The 19176-nt window shown below is 43.1% G+C and overlaps 1 protein-coding gene across 1 annotated transcript in view; it reads left to right on the top strand.

Moving 5' to 3' along the window:
• ADK (adenosine kinase) overlaps positions 1-19176 on the top strand; it is a 448015-nt gene that overhangs the window by 53263 nt on the left and 375576 nt on the right. The gene's annotated exons all lie outside the window — the stretch shown is intronic.

Below are 19176 nucleotides of genomic sequence, written 5' to 3' on the forward strand. Positions count from 1 at the left end.
CGTCTTGGACGACCTTTTGGATAAAGCTTCGGACAATAAAGGATTCCCTGTCTCCAGACCCCCGAAAAAACGTTTTTTTCGCAAAAACAAGAAGGATTTTTATAGGGGCCAGAGAAAAGACTTCAGAGCAGACAACAAGAATAGGAAAAGTAAGGGTTTCCTCTTCAGTTCCCAATCCTCCTCAGCCTCTAAACCATCTCAGCAATGACTGTTTCTCTCCCGTGGGTAGCAGACTTTCTCTCTTCCTTTACGCTTGGGAAAAAATCTCAAGTCCCTGGATTTTAAGCGTTATAAGAGAAGGGTTTTGTCTAGAGTTTGTCTCTCACCCACCGGACAGATTCAAAATTACAAATTTTCTAGGAAATTCGAAAAAAAATCTAGCTTTACAACAGGAGATTGCATCTTTACTTCGAAAAAATGTTCTATACCCGGTGCCAGAGGCGGAAAGAGGCAGCGGTTTCTACTCTTCCCTTTTTCTGGTTCCCAAACCAGATGGAACATTCAGAACTATCATAAATCTAAAAGATCTAAATCAGTCCCTCTCTTTCAAAAAATTTAGAATGGAGTCGATCCAATCACTTTTAAAACATCTCTTCGGGGGCTGTTTCATGGCTATAATAGATATAAGAGATGCGTACTATCACATCCCTATTCAGGTAGACTGTCAAAAATTCCTCAGAGTCGCTGTGTCAATAGGAGGTCACATTCAGCACCTACAATATACAGCCCTTCCCTTTGGGATTTCTCAAGCTCCCAGACTTTTCACGAAAGTTATGGCAGAAGTCATGGCTCATATAAGAGAGAGACATTCTAGTGATTCCTTACCTAGACGATCTCCTGGTGGTAGCAGAGTCAGAATCCCTTCTCGAATTACACCTCAAAAAAGTAGTGCAGATCCTAGAAGACCTCGGCTGGCAAATAAACTGGGAAAGATCACATCTAATACCTTCCCAAGTTCGTGTCTTTCTGGGAATGATTCTGGACTCAAAGAAACTACTCTGTATCCTACCCCAAGACAAGATTCAGAGATTAATACAACAGGTTCAGTCCCTGTTGTTGTCTACAAAAAACCCTACTATCAGACAAGCAATGGCGGTCTTGGGCAGAATGACTTCCACTATACCAGCGGTCATCCTGAAGGAATGGCAGGGTACCCTCCGCCCATTAGATACACCCCTCACACTCACCCCCCCAAGTGATCCAGTCTTTTTGCTGGTGGCTGAATCCTGTAAACCTGTCCCAGGGGCTCCCTTGGATACAACAAAATTTTGTTACCCTTACCACCGACGCAAGTCCTTCCGGTTGGGGGGCCTGTTGCCAAAGGTACTTAAAGGGCTTCTGTCACCCCACTAAAGTGATTTTTTTTTTTTTTGGGGCTAGTTAAATTAGTTAAATAGCGATATATGAAAATATAATTGTGTTCCTTACTTTGATCCAGCAGTTTATTCAAAAAATGAAGTTTTATCATATGCAAATTCGGTCTCTACCAGCAAGTAGGGCGTCTACTTGCTGGTAGCTGCTGCAGAAATCCGCCCCCTCCTCTTGTTGATTGACAGGGCCAGCCGGGATCTCCTCCTCCGGCCAGCCCTGTCGGCGTTTCAAAAATCGCGCGCCTGTGTTGAATCGGCGCAGGCGCTCTGAGATGAGGAGGCTAGTCTCCTCAGCACTCCCTCAGTGCGCCTGCGCCGATGACATCACCGAAATAGAAGACGTCATCGGCGCAGGCGCACTGAGGGAGTTCTGAGGAGACGAGCCTCCTCATCTCAGAGCGCCTGCGCCGATTCAACACAGGCGCGCGATTTTTGGAACGCCGACAGGGCTGGCCGGAGGAGATCCCGGCTGGCCCTGTCAATCAACAAGAGGAGGGGGTGGATTTCTGCAGCAGCTACCAGCAAGTAGACGCCCTACTTGCTGGTAGAGACCGAATTTGCATATGATAAAACTTCGTTTTTTGAATAAACTGCTGAATCAAAGTAAGGAACACAATTATATTTTCATATATCGCTATATAACTAATTTAACTAGCCCCCAAAAAAAAAATCACTTTAGTGGGGTGACAGAAGCCCTTTAAGGCAAGGTGTTTGGGAAAGAGAGCAGAGTCTAGACTCTCAAAACATGAGGGAACAGAGCGGTTTTTCTCGCCTTAAAAGAGTTTCTTCCTCTACTTCAGGGAAAAGCTATAAAAGTTTTTTCGGACAACGCCACAGTTGTCTCCTATTTGAACAAGCAAGGAGGAACCAGATCAGAAAATTTGATGCAGATATCTTTTTCCTTATAATTCCTTCTGTTCCGTCCCTTATGGCAGTACATCTAAAGGGTACGGAAAACAAGGTGGCAGATTTCTTAAGCAGAAATACACTAGACCAGGGGGAATGGTGTCTGAATCAAATGGTCTTCGATCAAATAATTCAACTTTGGGGTTGCCCTCATCTGGACTTATTTGCTACCAGAGAAAACAAAGTGTCATCTTTTCTTTTCCCTCAGCGCGAGAGATTCACCGACAGGGATAGATGCCTTCTCCCTTCACTGGCCGAACCAGCTCCTCTACGCTTTTCCTCCGTTAAGACTTCTTCCAAGATTCCTACAGAAGTTGAGACAAGAAAGAACGACAGTGATCTTAATTGCTCCATTCTGGCCCAGAAGAACCTGGTTGAGGAAGCTATCCTTGACAGACCCTTGGATTCTCCCGGAGAGGCAAGACCTTCTGTCCCAAGGACCGGTCAACCATCCAAGTGTGAGGCAGTTACACTTAACAGCATGGCTCTTGAGGGGGAAATCCTAGAAAGTAGAGGACTCTCCAAGAAAGTAGTTTCCACTTTGCTATCCTGCAGAAAGGACATCACCTCTTCCATTTATCTCAGAATTTGGAACACCTTCCAGAAGTTTGCCAAAGATCCGGTGAATCCTTTTAAATCCCCCACCTATGTGTAAGGTCTTAGATTTTCTGCAAGCCGGTCATGACAAGAATTTGAGGCCAAGTAATCTTGAGGTACAGGTATCCGCTTTGAGTGCATTCTTTGATTCTCCCATCGCTAACCACCCCTGGGTCTGAAGATTTTTTAAAGCCATCAGCAGGCTTAGACCTATATCTGGTCCTTCAGTTCTCCCCTGGGACCTCAACTTGGTCCTCACTAGCCTCACGGAGCCTCCCTTTGAGCCACTTAGAGTTACCCATAAAAATCTTGTCCTTCAAAACAGCTTTTCTTGTGGCAATTACCTTAGCAAGGAGGGTTGGTGAAATTTCGGCTTTTTCTACTTCGCCACCTTACACTAACATCCTAGATGATAGGGTGCTCATTAAACCAGACCCTTCCTTCTTACAGAAAGTGGTTTCTATGTTTCATAGAACACAGGATATTATCCTTCCTTCCCTGTGTCAAAATCCGAGGAATAAAAAAGAGGAAAAACTCCATTGTTTAGATGTAAAAAGATGCCTATCCCATTATCTGGAGGTTACTAGTCAGTGGAGGAAAACCTCAAAGCTGTTCATTCAATTTAGTGGGAAAAATAAGGGTCTCCCAGCCTCTACTAAAACCCTTTCCAGATGGATCGTGAGAGCCATTAATTTGGCCTATTCAGCTGGAAAGGATCCCCCGGGGGGTTTTGGTGCTCATTCCACAAGATCAGTTTCCACCACTTGGCCAGAAAGGGCCGACGCTAACTTAGAACAGATTTGTAGAGCAGCCACATGGCAGTCGCCCGGCACCTTCTTTAGTCACTACAGATTAGACCTAGGCACTAGAGAACAACTAGCCTTCGGTAGAAAAGTCCTCCAGGCAGTAGTCGTCCCCCCCCCCCCCCCCACCCCCCCCAAAAAAAAAGGGATTTCTATTCTAGTCGTCTCTCAAGGGTGCTGTCATGGGCGTAAGGGAAATTTAAGATTACACTTACCGGTAATCACTTTTCCATAAGCCCATGACAGCAGCCGGGGTTAATTCACACCCTATATAGAATTAATATTCATATATATATATATATATATATATATATATATATATATATATATATATATATATATGTGTAAGAGTGTGTTCTAGGACAAGTTCTTGTGGTTAACTGGTGGTCTTGGGGCCATGCTCCTCCTTATGAGCTCTCCACGAAAGTTCCTGTTTCCTGTCCTGGATGGAGGCGGTCTCAAGGGTGCTGTCATGGGCTTATGGAAAAGTGATTACCGGTAAGTGTAATCTTAAATTTATGGACACTACGGTGAGGAAACAGGATACCAGGTTGGCGACTGACTTGTTTATTAAACCGACGGATTGTAACAAGCTCTTGAGATTTGAGAGCTGCCATCCGCGGTCTATGGTGAAGTATTTACCACGGAGCCAGTTTCTCCGGATTCAACGTATTGTGAAAGACCCAAATCTAAAGGATAAAAGATTGTCAGAGATGGCCGAGAAATTTTTAAATAGAGGGTATCCGAAGAAATTAGTCCAGAAACATCTGGATGATTTACAACCTAGGAGCCCCAAGAGTGACTGATCAAGCCAGAATACCATTTATTTCCACTTATACTGAAGGCAGCGATCAGGTAGCAAAGGTCGTTAAACATTGGCCTATATTGAGCAGTAATTTTGGCCATGTTAAAGAATTCACGATACCCCCCTGATGTCTTACAGGAGAATGGACAGTTTGAGAGACAAATTGGTTAGAGCAGAGGTGACAGGTGACAAGACCACAGTTCAGACATATATAGGTCGCAAAAAATCTGGAAGCTATCCATGTTTGAACTGTGTAAACTGCAGTTATATGTTGAAGGGAGGAGCATTTACACACCCAGTAACTAATAAGGTGTTTGAGATTAGACACTTTCTGACCTGTGATAGTTCATTCGTCGTCTATTTATTGTCATGCCCCTGTAGTCTCCTATATGTTGGGGAGACTACTTGTGACGTGAAGACGAGAATGAACTATCACAGGTATTCCATCCATCAGAAACGGAGGGACCTCCTGGTGCCTAAGCATTTTGTGGAAGCTGGGCACAGGGAAAAGGATTTCAAGTTTAGGGTGATAGACCATATTCCCCCACTCAAAAGGGGAGGTAATAGGGAGAAAAAGCTGAAACAACGTGAGATTATGTGGATACACAAGTTGCGTACACTGAGGCCTGAAGGTCTTAACGCTGAATACAGATGGGAATTATGTGGATAGGTAATGTGCTATTTGCTCATCAGGCGTGGGGGTGATAATATTCGTTGAGTCAAGTGGGGAGGGTATACAACAGTGCTATTTGGAATCTATTGTATGATAAGCACTCTTACATACTCTTTGGTTTATTTACAGATAGAAGCTTGGAGAATTTAATGATCCTTTGTCTTATGGTTGGACGACACCGTATATGGACCACCCCAGTGCGCAGGCGTGACGGTGACCATTGGTCAATGCAGAGGAGGGACATTAATGACAAGTCACACACTGCACGTTAAGTGAATCCGACCTGCACCAATTTACATTGAGATGGTATTAGATGACAATTCTGGCCTGGAACCTATATGCCAGATGACATCTTTATATGTACCAAGTTTTAAGTGCATGGAGATGGGATGGGTCCCTCCCATTGTAACTGCACAGATGCTTTCATCCTGGATGTGGATATTGACCTAAGGGGTGACGCTATGTCTGTCTTTATACCGATATTTTGGTGGTCGCTACTCCTGGGTGCACTAACACATCTAGATACAGGTTGGTTTGGCTGTTGTGCGTTGTGTGGCTGCCTCGATGTTCCCTCTGTTGTATTGTGTTACTGTGTTACCATGGCGACTGACACGCCACCCTTGATGCCATGGTGATGTGGTCCGGTTATGTGTCTTCTCCTTCCCTCCCCCCGCCGCCGCTGCGCTCGCGATGCGCTCCACTGGGCGATGTTGTGTTCCAGGGTGCGTGCGTGATGACGCGGCTGCGTGTGGAGGTGGACGAGTGACGCATGGAGCGGCGCATGCGCTTGGCCGATGGGAAGGCGCTGAAGCGGGCACACTTGGCTGGTCCATGACGTTTAGTTCCAAAAGTTTTTAAAGTCTAATATGATGCAGCTGCATCTTGAACTGGTAATTTTAACCCTTAATGTATGGAGCACTTTTATGTCTACATTTGCGTGATTGGATGCTGGATATGAGAGATAATGACACAGTACACTGGATCACTATTTATAAATTGTATAACGTCTAGGATGTATGATCCGCACTATTGATTAATGTCATAAAGTTTATATGAAGGTTTTATCTTTTTGATATGTATATTGTATGTACACAGAAGGTCATGTGATAATGTGACGTCTGATGATCATGTGATTTTATTGTCAACATGTGGTTTCACTGATTGCACTGATTTTTTTTTAATGAATTGTGGGTATATAGACCCCACAGTATAGCACTGTTGTAGCTTGACAAAGGCCTCATTGAGAAGGCTGAAACGTTGCTGGGAATAAAGTTTGGGGTCGTCACCCTATCACCAAAAACTGGAAGTGCTGCCTTTTCATTCGTTGATTAGTTATATATATATATTTGAAATATATATATATATATATATATATATATATATATATATATATATATATATATATATATATATATATTTATATTTATATATTTCAAAAGTGATATTAGTGTATAAACTTAAATAAAAAAGTATACATATTGGGTATCGCCGCGTCCGTATCAACCTGCTCTATAAAAATATTACATGATTTAATACCGTAAAAAAATAGAAACAGTAAAAAGCCATTTTGTCACCTTAATAGCAAGCTATCAAAAAGTCATATGCACCCCAAAATTGTACCAATCAAACCATCTCATACTGTAAAAAATGAGCCCCTACATAAGACATTTGCCAAAAAAACTATGGCTTTCAGAATATGGTGACACTAAAAAAATTTCAAAAATGCTTTATGTAAAACTGAAACCAAAAAAAGTAGTCATATTTGGTATTGTCGCATCCGTAACAACCTGCTCTATAAAAATAGCTCGTGATCTAACCTGTCAAATGAACATTGTAAATAACAAAAAATAAAGTGGCAAAACAGCTATTTTTCCCCTCCCCTCCATGACGGCACCTTACTTGGAGATTATCCTCCTCCTCCAGCCAGGCAGGGACAGGAAGGTTCAAAAGGGCCCGCCTCCTCACTTATCTTCAGTGTCTTCCTGTCCCTGCCAGGCGGAGGATAGGAACTACGAATGCGCTCCGGTCGGGAGCTATCGCGGATGGCGGGTGCATTGCGCCAGCCACAGTCTTACCTTGGGCAAGTAAGTCCTTTCCATGGGTGCCTGCCGCGGTCCTCTTGTTTAAAACTCAAAGGAGTAGTTCCGGTTTCTAGGCAGTCTGCTGCCCGAGATTCTCGGCTCTGGCGGGTGACGTCATCTGGGGGCCTAATTGTGGTAGCCTGAGAGTTGCCGGCCTGGATGACGTCTGAGGTCCTGGGGAGACTTCCGGCCATACGTGGGTTTAAAAACTGGCGCCCTGGTCAAGTCAGATGTCGGCCTCTGACCAGAGATTGCAAGCTTTCCTGCAGCCTCAGATATACTCACATATGGATCAGGAGGAAGCTATGGACCAACCTGTAGCAGTGAGTGACATCCAGGTTGTGAGTATGGAATGCTGCTTGCACTGTTACTAAGTCTTTCTCATCTTTCCCCTGTTTTTTGTATGGAAGAGTGACAGACAGTTCTGTGAGGCCTAAAAATAGCGCAGAAATCTAAAATTCCTAGATGTCACGTATGTTCGGCTAAACTCCCTGATAATCATGCTAAAAAACTTTTGTGGAAAATGCATTGATAGCATTGTCAGGGAAGAAGTCCTGTCTTTTTAAAACAGGAACTGCAGTGTCTGATTAAGCAAGAAATAAAATCAGTTTTCTCAGATTTTTCTGCAGCCGCTAGCGTACCATCAACATCAAAACTGGGGCCCAGGAAAAAATCCCCCTTAAAAACCACCTTCTTCTGATGTTTCTTCAGATAGCGATGAGGGTAGTAATAATTCTGACTCTGATGGAGATTTAAAAAATTATTTATTTTCATCTGACGATATAAACGATCTATTGAAAGCGGTCAGGGATACCATGGAAATTAAAGAAGAAAAAATACATAGATCCGCCCAGGATAGAATGTTTTCAGTATTAGAAACCAAGAAAAAAAGGGTATTTCCTGTACACAAAAATCTACAGTCTCTTATCTTGAGGGAGTGGAAAAATCCAGACAGGAAAGTTTTCCTACCCCGAACAATTAGGAAAAGGCTTCCTTTCGACGAAGAAGAATTATCCCCGTTCTTGAATTGTCCTAAAATTTGTTTCACTCTCCAAACTGGCTAAAGGTTCTTCTTTACCATTTGAAGATACAGGATCATTGCGTGATCCTATGGACAAAAAAGTGGATGCTAACCTTAAAAGAACCTGGGATGCGGTCGCGGCTTTATTTAAACCTAATATCGCGGCCACATCTGTAGCTAGGTCCCTAAAAAGTTGGTTGGAACAACTAGATATATTAAAATCCAATACCCCATACGAAAACTTTGCAGACTCCTTCCCTCTCATTAAAAGCCGTAGATTTTTTGTCAGACACAACAGCGGATTCTGTTAGGCTGGCCGCAAGAGCTACGGCTCTAGCTAATAACTCTAGAAGGGCACTTTGGCTAAAAGCTTGGTCTGGAGACACAGGTTCCAAGGCAAAATTATGTAACATCCCGTTTTATGGTAACCTTCTCTTTGGTCAGGACTTGGATAAAATTCTAGAGAAAGCTTCTGATTCCAAAAAGAACTTCCCAGAGGATAAAAAGAGGAAAACTCATTTTTTTTCCGTCCCCAAAAAAAGGTTAGTTTTCAAAATAAAAGGAGTAAAACGGAAAACTGGAGATCGGGAAAACAGAAAGGGAAGGGTTTTACGTTCTCTCCCCGTTCTGAGGAATCTTCCAAAAAATGACGCCAGAGCCCCAGTGGGGGGGAAGACTGGGAAAATTTGTGGAATGCTGGGAAAAATACTCATGCAGCCACTGGTTACTGAATACCCTCCACAAGGGGTACAGTATTCCCTTTGTCAAGAGTCCCCCCTCTATTTGTTCAAACTCCAGTTCAGAGCTCGGAATATCTCCAGCTTTGCATGGAGCAAGAAATTGAACTGCTAGTTCAGATGAACGTTTTAGTTCCGGTGCCAACAGATCAAGTCGGTCTGGGCTGTTATTCCAGGGTTTTTTTTGGTAAAAAAAAACCAAACGGGAAAATGCGTCTCATTATAAATATGAAAGCCCTGAACAGGTCCATAAAGTATGAGAAATTCAGGATGGAATCTATAAGAACCACGGTCAAAGTTCTACAAGAAGGGGTGTTTCTAGAATCCATAGATTTAAAAGATGCGTATTTTCACATACCCATTCATCCAGGGTCACAACCTTTCTTGAGAATAGCGGTATGGATCCAAGGGCATCTAAAACATTTCCAGTTTCAAGCACTACCCTTTTTGGATAACGACTGCCCCCAGGCTTTTTACAAAAATTATGCTAGAGGCAATAACCCCTCTGAGAAAGGAAAAAGTAATGATATTTCCATATCTGGACGACCTTTTGATATTGGGGGACTCCCAGAAAGATCTAGAGACCAATCTATCCAAAACGATAGACAGACTGGAGGAACTGGGTTGGATTTTAAATCGGGAGAAGTCTCACTTAGTTCCCACAAAAAAAATAGTTTTTTTGGGAATTCTCATAGACTCAGTGAGCCAAAAATGCTTTTTACCAGCAGAGATCACAAAAATCCAATTCCAAGTAAAACAATTCAGTCAACAAAAATCCCACACCATAAGACAAACTATGGCCCTGAGGGTCCTTTACAGCTTGTATCCCAACAGTGAAGTGGGCGCAAATACATTCCCGTCCACTTCAGACGTTTATGTTAAAAATATGGAACAGGAAACAGGATTCCCTGGACAGTCTAATAACCATTCCGGATCACATTCGGTCCTGACTAAAATGGTGGGAATTAAATTCAAACCTACAGAGGGGAGTACCGTGGATGGTGAGAGATCAGTTGATCCTCACCACGGATGCCAGTCTGTGGGGCTGGGGAGCACATCTCCAAACCTTGTCGGCCCAAGGGGAGTGGTCACAATCCCAGAAGAAATACTCATCAAATCACCGGGAACTTCTGGCGGTGTGGGGGGCTCTGAGTTACTTCTCAGAGGAGTTAAAGGGGTCCAATGTACAAATAAGATCCGACAACAAGACGGTGGTAGCATATATAAACCACCAGGGAGGAACAAAAAGCAAACTACAAGCCCTAGCCAACAAAATTTTCGTGGGCAGAGGAGAATCTCCTCTCCCTATCAGCGGTTTTTCTAAAAGGGACACAACATGCAAGCGGATTTCCTCAGCCGCAGGAAATTAGATCCAGGGGAGTGGAGTTTAAAAGAGGAAATTTTTCAAACCTTAACACAAAAATGGGGTCTTCCCCCAAATAGACCTTTTTGCAAACAAGATAAATGCGAAATTACCAACCTTTCCCTAGATCCATGGGATCCGAGAAGTGCAGGAACAGATGCACTAGCTCTTCTTTGGAATTTCCAACTGGCATATTGTTTCCCACCTCTGCCTCTGATTCCAAGGGTTCTCAGGAAAATAAGAGGACCAAAGTAATCCTAATTGTTCCCAACTGGCCGAGGAGATCCTGGTTTCCTCTCCTGGCAAAGATGTCCAAGGAGGATCCATGGATTCTACCCTGGTCGGAAGACCTCCTCTGTCAAGGGCCAGTTCTCCACCCAAAGACGCAAAGTCTGCACCTCTCTGCTTGGATCCTGAAAGGGCAGTCTTAAAATCTAAGGGTCTATTGGACAGAGTAATTAATAACATGCTAGCCAGCAAAAAAGAAGTCACTAATAGAATTTACCGTAAAATCTGGAATAGATATGTTTCCTGGTGTTCAGAAAATACTTCTAACTCTGCGGGGAGTATTTTTGTCTATTCTAGATTTTCTCCAAGAAGGTTTTAATAAAGGGTTAAAACCTAGCACTCTTAGAGTTCAGATTTCAGCATTAAGTGCCTGTTTAGATGAAAAAATAGCACTTAATCCATGGATCATTCGCTTCATGAAGGGAACCGACAGACTCAGATCCCGGAGTAGACCTCTGGTCGCTACGTGGGATTTAAACTGTCCTTTACGGTCTCCCTAAACCCCTCTTTGAACCCTTGGAGTCAGCAAATATCTGATATCTGACCCTTAAAACAGTATTTCTAGTGGCCATTACTTCTGCACGTAGGGTTAATGAGATACAGGCCTTCTCGGTTAAAAAACCCTTCATGACGATCAGGGACGACAGAATAATTCTAAGATTCGACGATTCCTTTCTACCTAAGGTGGTCTCGGAGTTCCATAGGATGGAGGAGGTGGTTCTTCCCTCGTTCTGTGAAAATCCCAGATCTAAAAAAAGGTTTTCACAGTTAGGATGTCAGAAGGTGTGTTCTGAAGTATATATCGGAAACTAAAGATTGGAGAAAATCTAATAACCTATTTGTCCAATTCTTAGGGGGTAGGAAAGGATTAAAAGCGTCCAAACCTTCTATTGCACGCTGGCTAAAATCGGCCATTTCAGAAGGCTACATAGTAATAGGAGAACGACCCCCGGTAAATATCAAGGCTCATTCTACAAGGGCAGTATCGACTTCATGGGCGGAAGAAGCATCCGCTTCCTTGGATCAAATCTGTAGGGCAGCAACCTGGTCGAGTCCTCATACCTTTTGTAAAACACTATAGGATAGATATTGATTCTAAAAGAGACCTATCCTACAGTAGGAAAGTTTTACAAGCAGTTGTCCCTCCCTAATTGACTAATCTGTTCTCCAAGTAAGGTGCCGTCATGGAGGGGAGGGGAAAAGTTGAATTAGTCTTACCGGTAATTCCTTTTTCGCGAATCCTCCATGACGGCACCGCTTATATTCCCCCCCCCCCCCCCCAAAAAAAAAGACTAGTTATGAAATTAAATAATTAGTCTAGAGTTATATGTATGAGATTTAATATGTATAACAGAGAATAGTTAAGTAACTGGTGAAGGTCACGAATGAGTGTGTAAGTTTAGGGCCTGTCAAGTCCAGAAGACACTGAAGATAAGTGAGGAGGCGGGCCCTTTTGAACCTTCCTGTCCCTGCCTGGCTGGCTGGAGGAGGAGGATAATCTCCAAGTAAGGTGCTGTCATGGAGGATTCGTGAAAAAGGAATTACCGGTAAGACTAATTCAACTTTTTTTTTTTTTACCTTGCCTCACAAAAAGTGTAATATAGAGCAACCAAAACATCTGTAACCTAAATTAGTACCAACAAAACTGGCACCTTATCCTGTAGTTTCCAAAATGGGGTCACTTTTTTTTTGTAGTTTCTACTCTAGGGATACATCAGGGGGTCTACAAATGTTACATGGCAAGTTAAAATTATCCCAGTGACACGTGCCCTCCAAAAACCATATGGCGTACCTTTCCTTCTGTGCCCTGCCGTGTGGCCATACAGCAGTTTTTGACCACATATGGGGTGTTTCTGTAAAATAAAAAATCAGGGCAATGAATATTGAGTTTTGTTTGGCTGTTAACCTTTGCTTTTGTTAGCGGATAATTTTTTTTTAATGGAAAATCTGCCAAAAAAGTGAAACTCTGATCTTTTATCTCCATTTTCCATTAATTCTTGTGGAACACGTAAAGGGTTACCAACGTTTGCATAATCTGTTTTGAACACCTTGAGGAGTGTAGTTTCTAAAATGGGGTCATTTTTGGGTGGTTTCTATTATGTAAGCCTCACAAATTGACTTCAGACCTGAATTGGTCCTTTAAAAAGTGGGTTTTGGAAATTTTCAGAAGAATTTCAAGATTTGCTTCTAAACTTTTATAATCCTAACGTCCCCAAAAAATAAAATTGCATTCACAAAATGATCCAAACATGAAGTAGACATATGGGGAATGTAAAGTAATAACAATTTTAGGAGGTATCACTATGGTCCCTTTCACATGGGCAAGTATTCCGCACGGATGCGATGCGTGAGTTGAACGCATTGCACACGCACTGAATACAGACCCATTCATTTCTATGGGGCTGTTCACATAAGCGGGGATTTTTCACGCATCACTTCTGCGTTGCGTGAAAATCGCAGCATGCTCTATAGGCCCCTTAGAAGTGAATGGGGTTGCGTGAAAATCGCAAGCAAGTGCGGATGCGGTGCGATTTTCACGCACGGTTGCTAGAAGACTATCGGGATGGAGACCTGATCATTATTATTTCCCCTTAGAACATGGTTATAAGGGAAAATAGCATTCTGAATACAGAATGCATAGTAAAATTGCGCTGGAGGGGTTAAAAAAAATAATAATAATTTAACTCACATTAGTCCACTTGATCGCGCAGCCCGGCATCTCCTTCTGTCTTCATCTTAGCTGTGTGCAGGAACAGGACCTGTGGTGATGTCACTCCGGTCATCACATGATCTTTTACCATGGTGATGGATCAGGTGATGACCGGAGTGACGTCACCACAGGTCCTGTTCCTACAATCGGCAAAGGAGACAGGAGGAGATGCCGGGCTGCGCGATCAAGTGGACTAAGGGGAGTTAAGTTATAATTTTTTTTTAACCCCTCCAGCGCTATTTTACTATGCATTCTGTATTCAGAATGCTATTTTCCCTTATAACCATGTTATAAGGGAAAATAATACAATCTACAGAACACCGATCCCAAGCCCGAACTTCTGTAAAGTTCGGGTTTGGGTACCAAACATGCGTGATTTTTCTCACGTGAGTGCAAAACGCATTACAATGTTTTGCACTCGCGCAGAAAAAACGCGCGTGTTCCCGCAACGCACCTGCACCTTTTCCCGCAACGCCCATGTGAAAGAGGCCTATCTGTTTTAAAAGCAGAGAAATAGAAATTTGTAAAGTTGAAAATTTTTAATTATTATTATTATTATTATTATTATTATTATTCTTTTTATTATTATTCTTTTTATTATTATTATTATTCTTTTTTTATAATTACAAATGAAATATTTTGATCAGAGGAGCTGGACCTTCTGTGTAGCAGCCCCTGTCTTTGTGAATGACAGGAGGCTGCTGCATAGTATTTTCTATGGGGCCCTTGCCTGTTATAGGGCTCCATAGGAAACTAGCATTGGGGTCTGAGAATAGCAATCTAATGGTTGCTTGTTATAGTTCCCTATGGGAACTATAAAGTGTAAAAAAAAATAAACATCCCTGTATGATGCCACCATTGTAGTAATTTTGAAACCAGACAAGGATCCAAATGAGTGTGGGTCTTATAGACCAATCTCATTGTTAAACTTAGACTACAAGATATTGACTAGGCTTTTGGCTTCACGCCTAAATAAAGTGGTGACATCCATAATACATAAGGATCAGGCTGGATTTATGCCGGGCAGGACGACTTCTGATAACATTAGAAGGGCGCAGGTAATAGCGCAGATTGGGGCGGCGGAAGATAGGAGGTGGGCCCTGGCGTCCCTTGACACTGCTAAGGCCTTTGATTCTGTGGAATGGCCCTTCCTGCTGCAGATCTTGAGAGATTTTGGCTTTGGTGCTCAGTTTGTAAGCTGGATTGAAATACTGTATCAGAGACCTAAAGCAAACATACTAGTGAATGGCACTCAATCTGATTCCTTTGCGCTTCACAGAGGTACAAGGCAGGGCTGTCCCCTTTCCCCGCTGCTGTTTGTTGTTGTGATAGAGCATCTTGCGCTACGCATTAGGCAGGACGAGGCCTTTCTGGGGATCTCCAGAGGGAATAGAGTAGTGAAAATAGGGCTTTAAGCTGATGATTTGCTCCTGTTTATGGATGAGCCCGAGAGGACCCTCCGAAGTGCGATGGATGTGATAGAGAGGTTTGGTACTTACTCGGGCTTGCACATAAATTGGACAAAATCTGCTATCATGCCTCTCTGGACACATGATTGGCCCGGAAGGCTACTTAACCTACTAGTGGTGGATTATTTTAAATACCTTGGCATTGTGATCACTAAGGATCCCCATGTATCAGTGGCAAGAAATATAGACCCTATAGAATCTTTATTCATTGACAAATTTAAAACATGGAAGTCCTTGCCGCTTTCGATAATGGGTAGATTGAATTTGGTCAAAATGGTTTTACTTCCGAAGGGTCTCTATCTCCTGTCACACGCATGCGCCCCGGTCTCTAAAGCCTTCTTTGACAGATTGCACAAGATAACAGCGGCTTTTGTCTGGGGGGGAGCTAGGAGGAAGCTTTCCCTGAACGTCCTACAGAGGTCTAAGCTTCACGGTGGAGTAGCCCTGCCTGACTTTTTTCTGTATTATTTAGCTAGTCAGCTGAAATACGTAGCGGCATGGGTAGGGCAGGGGGAACTGCCGGGGCCGGAATACTGGCTGAAAGAATATCTTAACCTTGCCACTCTGTGGCCTGTGTTGGAATCCCCTAATCAGGTGCTTGGTAGGCTTCTCCCTGCCCATAAGTTAGCCAACCAGGTCTGGAGGGCGGCCAAACTTAACTCGTACAAGGATTTGCCTGATGCTGCTCCTCTTTGGGATAATCCCATGTTTCCACATTTGGTGAATTTGGAGGGAGTGGCGGTTTGGAAAGAGCAAGGGGTCCGGACCTTGGAGGACTTATATATAGGAGGCGTTTTGCGGTCTCTACAGCAATTGCAAGAGAGATTTGAGATCCCTCATACACACTTCTATAGATACCTTCAATTGCGGCATGCCCTAACTGCTCAATTTAGAGGTGAGAGTAGGAACATCTCTAAATATCCCTTGATAGGGGTATTAAGGTCACAGGGCCCCAAGGGTGTAATTTCTGTGTTATATACTCATCTGCTGGGAGAACGCATGGCACTCCAACCTTTTGGAGGTAGAGGCAAAGTGGAGAGACTCCATTACTACATTCGATGCCGAGGATTGGGAGGAGGCTCTGCTGGTGCCCACTAGGGTTTCCCCTTCATTGAACAACAGACTAACCCAGCTATTTATACTCCATAGGAGCTACTTATCTCCTCTAAGATTATATAGAATGGGAAGGTCTCCCAGCAGTAGATGTCATAGGTGTCGAGAGGAAAGGGCTGACTTCTGGCATTTGATGTGGGGATGCAGCTACATTCAGGCCTTCTGGGATAAGGTTGTGGACGTTCTTTCAACAATGGTCCCTGCTCAGCTAGCTATTTGTCCTAAAGTTTGTATCCTAGGAGTTCTGGATGAGGAGCAGTGGACACATCACCAGAGGGTATTTTTAGGAGAGGCCTTATTCATGGCTAGGAAGGCAATAGCGCTGAGGTGGATGGCTGACAGACCTCCAACTGTCAATCAATGGAAAGCACTGGTGAATCAAGCCATGTCTATGGAGAAAGTAGTATACGCTCATAGAAGGTGCCCGCAGAAATTTCAAAAGGTATGGGGGGAGTGGTGCTCCTCACCCTTGACCTTGCAACCCATGCACATGCACTCTATATAAGCAAGGTCTACATGATGCACCCCTTTGGTGGATATTGTGCAATGATGTATTTAATGCCTGCTCAGTGCTTTATGAAACACTATGTTATGCTTATTCGATTGTATTTGCTCCTGCTCCAAGATACTGTCCTTGCCCATATGTGATTTTCATGTAAAACACCATGCTACCTGGAACTCCCCTGCGCGGGCTGTTCCAGTTTTGTTTTTGATGCCTTAATGTATGCCTTTTATTAAAACTTCAATAAAACGAGTTAAAAAAATAAATAAACAAACAAATTCAAATATTCCCCTTTTCCCCAAAATAAAAACTAAAGCATGGAAAACCCCTTTAATGAAAAACCTGATCTAGAGTGCTCCGGACTTCAGACTGGGCCGAAGGTTTACATTCTAACAAGTGAATGACCCTAAGCACACAGCCGGGACAACTCTGTGAATGTCCTTCAGCGGCCCAGCCAGAGCCCTGACTTGAACATTTCTAGGCTGTTTTGGGCCTTACTGACAAAGCGTTTTTCTTCCTTTTCATCTTCTCGTTCCTCGTTCCAAGAGCTATAATTTTTTTTATTTTTCAGTCTATATAGCTTTGAGGGCTTGTTTTTTGTGGGACAAGTTGTACTTTTTAATGGCGACATTTTGCGGTACACATAACTTTGATTAACTTTCATTAACTCTTTCTGGGAGGGAAATGGGAAAAACAGCAATACTGCCACTGCGTTTTTATGTTATAAATACTACGGCGTTAATTTTTCTGTATAAATAACATATTTTTGTTCTTTAGGTCAGTATGATGAGCGATACCAAATACATATATTTTTTTTTTATGTTTTGCAACTTTTTTGCAATAAAATCCTTTTTCTCTTTAAAAAAAATAAAAAAAAAAATGGTTTGCATTGCCAATTCCCAAGACCCATAACAAGTTTTTTTTTCTTTATATGCAGTTGTGTGAGGACTTGATTTTTGGGGGATGACTTGCATTTTTCATTGGCATCATTTTAGAATAAATTGCACTTTTTGATCGCTTGTTAATTTATTTATTTTTTCGGTGGCAACTAAGAATAAATATACATGATATTAATGTAGTCCGGGTCATTACAGACGCGGCAATACCAAACATATGGTAAAGATTTGTATATTTTTATTTTTTTTGCAATTTCTTTTCATTGAAAAGCTTAATTTTTTTAGGGGATTTTTTTAATTGATTAAATTGAATAAATGAGTATTTTTTTATTTTTATTTTTCCACTTAATAGTCCCACGAGGGGACTATAACAATATTTTGATGGTTTTTAAAATGCAATGCACTATCCCTATAGTGATTTGCATTTTTATGGAAATGCTATTCTGACATTGACCAGCAGCCTGCGCCAGAGAGGCGCAGCCTGCTGGAAATTACTCAAGGCTGGTCTGGGGCCTACATCAGTCCCCAGGTAGCCTTTCACACACATCGGCACCCCGCAATCATGTTTGCGGGGTGCCGATGGGAGACAGAGGGAGTCCGCTCCCTCTGTCAGCACTTTACATGTGGCGGGCGCCATTGCCCGTGGCATGTAAAGTGTTAAACAGCCCGGATCGACACTCCTGCTGGTCCGGCCTGTTTGAGCAGGGCCGCGGCTCTCTGCTTAGACTGGGCCGCTGCAAAAAAGCGTATGGGAGGTCACTATGGGGTTATCAAAGTTCTCCAACAGCGCTCCCCCCCCCCCCCCCCCCCCCCCCATGTGCCGGGCCCCTCACATGTAGTATACTTAGGGTACTTTCGCACTAGCGTTTTTCTTTTCCGGCATAGAGTTCCGCCGTCCTAGGGGCTCTATACCTGAAAAGAACTGATCAGGCATATCCCCATGCATTCTGAATGGAGAGTAATCTGTTCAGGATGTCTTCGGTTCAGTCATTTTGACTGATCAGGCAAAAGATAAAATCGTAGCATGCTACGGTTTTATCTCTGGTGAAAAAAACTGAAGACTTGCCTGAATGCCGGATCCGGCATTTTTCCCCATAGGAATGTATTAGTGCCGGATCCGTCCTTCCTGTGCAGACCGGTAAAAATGTGAAAAAAGATACAAGAAGGATCCGTCTGTCCGCATGACAAGCGGAGAGACAGATCCGTTCTTGCAATGCATTTGTGAGACGGATCCGCATCCTGATGCGTGTCTCAAATGCTTTCAGTCACATCCAGATCGGCGGATCCGGCAGGCAGCTCCAACAACGGAACTGCTTGCCAGATCACACTGCCACAAGTGTGAAAGTAGCCTTGATGTCGCTCCTGGTCCCCACACCGCTGCTTCTCCCTGTACACAGATGAAAACATCCAGTGCCAATTAGAGTTCCGTTTTTTTCTTTTCAATTGAGTGCAGAATGATGGGGAAACATTTCAACTTTTTTACATTTTATGGCCCTGTGTTAAATAAAAAAAAAACATGAAAGGAGCTGAAGACTTTTGATACCTATCTTATCTATATCTGCCCGTTCGGCAGCCAGGTGGTTTATGTACAGCTGAGTATCCCTTACAGGACACGTTCGCCCCCTATTGGAAGAGATTAGTTATGTTGCAGATAACCTGGATAGTGAATGTGTTTTAAACAGAAAATGTTTTGGTTTCTTTTTACGAGGAATAATTTGTTTTCAATATGAAGGTATGTATTTGGTGGAGCACAGAGTAGTTGGAGAGCTACTTTATATAGCATGTAGTTGCATTTGACAGTAGCTCCACATTGACCAAGCTGACAGGCCGCCATTGCCGTGG

Source organism: Bufo bufo, chromosome 6 (assembly GCF_905171765.1).
Source record: "Bufo bufo chromosome 6, aBufBuf1.1, whole genome shotgun sequence".
Lineage (NCBI taxonomy): Eukaryota > Metazoa > Chordata > Amphibia > Anura > Bufonidae > Bufo > Bufo bufo.